This window comes from Equus quagga, chromosome 14 (genome assembly GCF_021613505.1).
Source record: "Equus quagga isolate Etosha38 chromosome 14, UCLA_HA_Equagga_1.0, whole genome shotgun sequence".
Taxonomy (NCBI): Eukaryota; Metazoa; Chordata; class Mammalia; order Perissodactyla; family Equidae; genus Equus; species Equus quagga.
In genome coordinates, this window is record NC_060280.1 from 33778958 (window position 1) to 33785934 (window position 6977).

Consider the following 6977-nt stretch of genomic DNA (forward strand, 5'->3'; position numbering starts at 1 on the left):
GCATTCCAGGAGATGCATGGTTCGTGTGAGGCTATAATCACGGAGTTTTATAAAACCTTCTCCTCGTGGAATATGTATGACATCTGGAATTAAAGAGGTATTCTCTTTTAATCACTGTTCAATCTTCCACGGGGATAAATGAGTACACGGGTAGTTTCCAGCTGCCCAAACTGATTTAGTTAAATAATGTAATCTATTTGTACACAAATGTGGAATAAATGTCACTGCAGTTCCTTAGTGTGCAGTTATAATGAGTTATCCCTTTCTCGAGGTGATTAGGAGTGTTTAGTTTGTTTCAAATGCATATCAAGCCTCATGATTGCCAATGAGCCAGGGACAACCGAAATTAGCCTCCCACAGCTGCTGACCTCTAGAGCTGCTGCAAAACCATTCTTTTGGGGGATAAGAGTCTCTTCTAAAGGTGAATTTGGAGCTGATTTTTTTCATTCCTTTAACACGTAATGTTCCTATCCTGTCTCCACAGACCCAGGTCTCCAAGCTAGTCAGCAAATGCAATTAGAATTGTGAGATGAACAAGACCTTACCACTCATTTAGTTTGAATATTATTTTACAAATGGGGATTCTAAGACCCAGAGAAGCTAAGTGCCTTGTCCAAGCCCACACAGTGATTTGGCATCAAACTTTAAATGAAAACTCTGGATTCTGACATCCATGTCCTTGCTTCTTCTCACACCCACCCTTAGCTTTCAACTTCTGAAGAGGACACATTACTGGGTGAGGGAAGCAATGTGCTATGGAGGTTAACTTGACCTCTGTCGGCCAATTGTTCTCTGTATGACCTTTAGCAAGTTACTTCACAAGTGAGAGCCTCAGTTGATCTACCAGGAAAATGGGAATTTGACCTGCTTTCTAGGGATTGTCTGTTTTATCATAGACATTTTGATAGCGTTTACCTCTTTGAATATTTGTCACTCTTGTAACTAATGGCTTCATCTCCTGTTCTCAAATACATCTTCCCAAGAATGCTTTCTGATTTGCTAAATGACCAAATTATAAAAAGAAATACTAAAACAATGAAAGCAAAATGAAGAACGATTTCACATATTGTCTTCTTTGAAGAGAAGAAACATGCAAGAAGGGAGACATAGCAGAAGCTATCAAGTCAACCACATGAGATTGCACCTTTGCTGATGAATATCCATCTTCCTGTCTTGGTCAGATAACTGTGCAAGAAGTAGTTCTATCACCTTGTGCAAAACTGATGCCTCTGCAGCTACTCCTGGCTTTCAAGAGAAAAAGTAATCATTGTGTGCTATTTGAATGTCTTCATAAATATAATTTATGGCTTTGATACTGATCAGTCCTACACGGTCTTAGAAGATCAATAGTGCCATGTTCATTAGTCCTGAATTGAATGGCTCTCACACGTTGGCCAGAAGATGGTAACTGTTTTTAATGATTTTTTGCCAGTTGGCATCAAAAGTGGATTCTATGTCACTGTTAATTTCCTTAGTTATCTAGGGCCTTTTTGTTCCCTCATCCAACCATGAAGGTCAGAGAGTTGCCGTCTGCAAAGTGACTATAGCTGCATTCTTGGACTCTTAGGATAAAGAGTATGATGTTCTAGCAGCTGCTGGGTAATAGCTGTTTTTACTCCAGCCCTATGGTGATGGGAGGTCATGCATTTTCCCCATCATGCCATTTTCAAAAGAACAAGGGTAGAACCTAGATAGAACAGTTAGAACCTAGGTTCTAATTCCAGAAGTGCTACTTGCTTACTGATTTTGAGTTTTGGGAAGTTATTCAATGTGGAAGATTGTTACTTTGATGGCCTCTAACAAGCCTTGCCTCTCAGTATACACACAGTGCTCCTATGTAGTCTTCTTGAACCTAGGAAGCTTTACACATTAGATATTTTAAGCATAGGCTGTTTTCACCATGGTTCGCTTTAACCAATAGAACGTAGAGGAGCTGACATTCTGCCAGTTGTTGAACTAAATCTTAAGAAGGCTTGACAGTTTCCACTTTTGCGCTCTGTGGGTAGATAGTTGTCAAGGACAAAGTCTGGCTACCCTGAGACTGCCATGCTGTGCTGTGTGAGGAAGCCCAAACAACCATGTGGTCGCTCTATGGTTCCCCGCATGGAGGAGAATTAGGCTATGGTTGACACGCCAGCTGAGTTCCCAGCTGCTGGCCAGCACCAGATGTCAGTCATGTGACTGAAGCCATTTTGTGCCTTCTACTCACTCAGTACCCCATCTGACACAACATGAAGCAGAAGAGTTCTGGCTTAACCAACTGAATTGTGAAAAGTAGTAAATTGTGTTATTTTCAGCCACTGTATTTGGAATGTTTTTTAATAAAGTACTACATAATGGAAACAGCCAGCCTCTTAAGCTTCTCTCTCTGAACCCCGGTTTTCCCACCTAGAGGAGGAGGTGTGGGACTAGAGAATGTACAAACCCACCAAATATGTGTGGCATTCAAGCCCTGCTCTGTCTGACTTCAACCAATATTTCTAGCTTCCTCTTCTCTGAGTGATCCCAGAAATGATGTCCAGCCACTTTTGGCCACTTGGGATTCTCTGGCATTTTGCCGTTTGCAAGTCTGTGAAGATCTGCACTGCTTGCAATAGCCCAGCTACTGCACAACTTTCACAACTTTGCTCTTCCTTTTCTCTTCCTGTTTCTCTGCCATGAATACCTTCCCCTATCAGGTCAAATGCCTCCTCCTCTGTGAAGCTGTTCCCACTCCCCCCTGCCCACCTGTCACCTGCACCCTCTGCAAAGTAATTGCCTCTGGACTCCTAGAAATATTAATATTAAGGCAGACTTCTTACCACAATGACAGCCGAGTATAAATTGTAAATTCCTTCAAGGACCAAATCAAAAGATACTTCTATATCTCCTTGACCATTAGTGACCTTTTTTGTTTAACCTAGATTTTTTTTTAAATGCATGATTATTAGCTTTAAAAAAATCAGGTGATGTGATATATTGCACACGTGAAATCTAGCATTTATTAAATGCTCAGTAGGCACCAGATATAGGGCCACATATTTTATTTACTTTAAATTATCTCCTTGAATCTTTACAGCAATCCGTATTAGGAAAGCACTAGCAATATTTCCATTTTACAGATGTGGAAACTGAGTCTCAGAGAGTATTTGCAAACTGCCCAGGGCTGCCATACTGGTGCAGGACTGGTCAGGACTTGAACACTGGCTGCCTCGTTCCAAAGCCAAAGCTTTTTCCATTGCTGCTCAGAGTGCTTGTCTCTTTTATTTTGTGTCCCCAGCTGGGTTCAGAGTACCTTGTGCAGAGCAAGCACTCAATAAATATTTGTTGGATAAACAAATGAGTGAATGTGTGAGGAGATGCATAATTCACTTCAAATGCATAAATAGCATTTCAAATTATAATTTAGATAAAGCAAAACTAGTTTACACTTCACAAAATACTGCTTAAACCAAAGTCCAGCTGCACAGAGCTCTCGCCGTCACTTATGTTCGTTCAGAAGGCTGTTTGTGCTCAGAGGCATTGCGCTTCTCTCAGAGGACAGCACCTGCTTGTTTCTGAATTTCTGAGACTGGGCCCCTGAGGCTCAACACCCCCGTTCTCCTTCAGCTTCACTAGGTGCTCCGTGGCCTCTGATGGGAGTAAATCGGTTTACGTCGTTCTCAGGGTGTCATAACGCTTTGTTACAGTGTATTTACCAAGGGCCTCATTTGTGAATACGTGAGTGAAGTAAGAAGCACAAGAGGAAATAAATTCACATTGATGAGGGGCTGCATGCCCGGCATGAGGCTAGATAGTGCTAGGTATGTTATGTTATTTAATTGTTCAGTTTATATGAAAGGCCCAAAGAATATAAGCTATTATGCCCAGATCACACAGCAGGTGAACAAAAGAGGTAGAGGGTAGTTAAATGCAGATCTGTCCAATCTCAAACTGATGCCTCTTCCACTCGATCACGCTGCTCGTCATGGAGCCTGTTCTTGGGAAATCCATATGGCATATGTGCTTAAAAATTACCAAATACACAAGATGCCTTATAATTAAATGACACCTGAGAGTTACCAAGATTTATTATTGCAGGGGTTTGGAAAAGAGGAAGTCACTGTGTGCAAGTGTAGTCTGGGAAAGCTTCCTGGCTGAGGTGAGACTTGATGTGGGATTTGAGAGAAATCAGGCTATGAGGGATGGACTGGTGGACAGGAGGCTGGAGAGCATGTACGGCTTTAATTCTTCTTTCCTTCATTCAACAACTTACTGAAAGCCCACTATGTGTAAAACACTGGGCTAGGTATTATGCCTGACACATATGAATAAGAGTAGGCTGCTCCATGCTGCCACGCCTGCCAGTGCATGCTGCTCCTTCTGCCTGCCATGTTCTCCCTGAGACTGTCCACCTGATGAATGGCTCATCACTCAAGGTCAAGCCTGGGCATCTTCTCTTCTATGAAGGCATTTATCTTAGTAGTTGTGTCTGTGAGTGGTTGAGCCAGATCATCTGGATTTGAAACCTGGCTCTACTAGTGAGTACATGGGTGAGTCTTGGAAAAGTAACTTTTCTGTGATCCAAACTCCTTGTTTGTCAAATTAAGACACATTTAACATTGTGATGAGGATTAATTTAGTTAACACGCATAAGGAAATCAGCACAGTGCCTTACGGCTTTCCAGGTCAACAAACTTTATCTGGAATAATGTTGGTGTGATGATGATGATGAAGGAGAAGAGGAAAAGGAGGAGAGGTGGGAGGGTGAGGGAAGGGGAGGGAGGAGAAGAAGGAGAGAGAGAAGTTTTTTCTGACAACTCCACACCCCCAATCTAGTGGTTATACTGTGACCACTGTCCTAGACACAGACAGATCTGCCCTCCTACCTCCTCCCCACCTCCATCGGATAGTGAGCTTCTTTAGGGCAAAAACAATTATTTGTGCATGTGAATTTCTGCTGTGCAGCACAATCTAGGCTTTCAATAAATGCTGAATAAAAGAATGTTGAATGAATTCATGGAGTCCTCATCAATATATTATTGCCTATGGCTGCCCAAAAGGGAACAAAGAAGACAAATGGCCACCAAGAAGATAGAATTTTTAATATGCACCAATAGAAGAATAATTCTGCTAGAGGGAGGGAAGTAAAAATTGTCAGAGAAATTGAGAGGAGGGAAGAAAGGGAGCTAGTATGTGCTGAGGAGCTGGCGTGTGCTGAGCACTACCTTGGGACAGATGCAAATATTCATTTTGTTAATTCTACATAGAGTTTCTATTAATTAATGCTTATTATGTGACAGATGATCACAAAAGATAGTGATAATGACATAAATATAAAACTAATTTATCAAATTTATTAATTGTCTGCATTGTACCAGGTAACTTGCTAGTTATCTACCATATTTTATCATATTTGATTCTCAGAAGGATTTTTTTGGGTATGTATTATTATACTCATTTTATAGAAGAGGAAAGCAGGTCAGTGAAGCGCAAGGACTCGACCAAAGTCATACAGCCAGGCAGGTGCAGAGCCAGTTCTAAGCAAATCCAAAGTCAACGGTCATCTCTGTGAAGTAGTGGCTATCCTACTATCAGATGTCAGGCCCCATTGGATTACGTCGCAAAATGTCGGGTTGAATCTACTACCAAAAAGTCAGAATTGGCTCATCGTGTTGCTGAATTGATTTCCTGTTTTGTCAACCTTTGGATTTTTGAAATCTTGTTTCAAGGAAAAATAAATGATATGTGAGCATTGAAACATCTGTAAAAACAGATATTACTCAAGACACAGCAAAGCATACCTGGTTTTCCTATAAACAGTAGAAGGCAATGTATGAGGCAGGCATGACAATGCACCTTGGGACCTCCAACTACAGGGAGTAATTGACCAAAGGCCTTAGCTGCTGCTGTTTGATATCCATTGCTGTATTTGTGCTAAGGCCATGCCTCCCATGGGCTTCTCTGGGCCAAGAACTGAATATGGCAGGGACACTAAGGTAGACTAGCAGACAGCGTCTCCTCTGAGCTGACTTTGTCTTGAGGACTCTCCAGGGGCTTTGCTGGACTTGCCTTGGAGCACATGGCAATCCAGGATGCTTCCATCCATTCTTCTTTCCCTCTCTCCTTCGCTAGGGGTCACGGACTTGCCTTGTGATATGCTGGCTCCCCCAGTCTTCCCTGATGACCTCCCTGTTTTCTGTTACTCAGGAATCTCCCCTGATAGAATCCTGTATGCTTAATATGGTCTTGGGGTCTGCTTCTTGGCAGACCCAGACTAGCATAACGCAGAATAGCTATGCCTCAGCAAATCACCCCTTAGACTAGTTCAGTTCTGGCAGTAATTTTTATGCAAAATGAGAAAATAATCATAAAGCTTAGAAAAAGATCACTTGCATGGGCCATCAACCATCTTAAAGAATTAAAAGAGATTTTAAAATTTATTAGGTGTTTTGCATAGAGCACCTAGTTTATGCCTGACCACAACCATATAGCCTAACATTATCATTTTCAATTATTATTATCCAGATGAGGAATCTGAGGCTCCAAAAACTTATAGAACATTCCCAAGGTTACACTGTGATCTGGTGATGTGCTAAGGCTGCAGTCTAGGTCTCATGACTTGTAGAGTTTTCATCGAATGCGATTTTCTAACACCAAAGCCTGACTATATTCAGCATCAGTTGTTGCTCATGTCATTTAACCAGTTTCTTAGATTTGCTATTTATAGCGCAGTAAAATACAATGTGATCTAGATCTAGTTAAAGGACTTCCAAGAAAAGACGCATGCATGTGCCCAGTACAGGCCTAGTAGTAAGTATTCAATAGTGGTTAGTTGAATTAAATTGAAAATTGATACAAATGGAAGACTTACGACGTTTACCAAGAATCTAATAACCTAAGAGCTATGCAAATTTGAATGGATTTGTTTAGGCTTTCAACTTTAAAGTATGTTTGTTTTTTAAAAGGAATAATAGATACACACACAAAAATGAATAAACATGAGACGCTGGTAAATA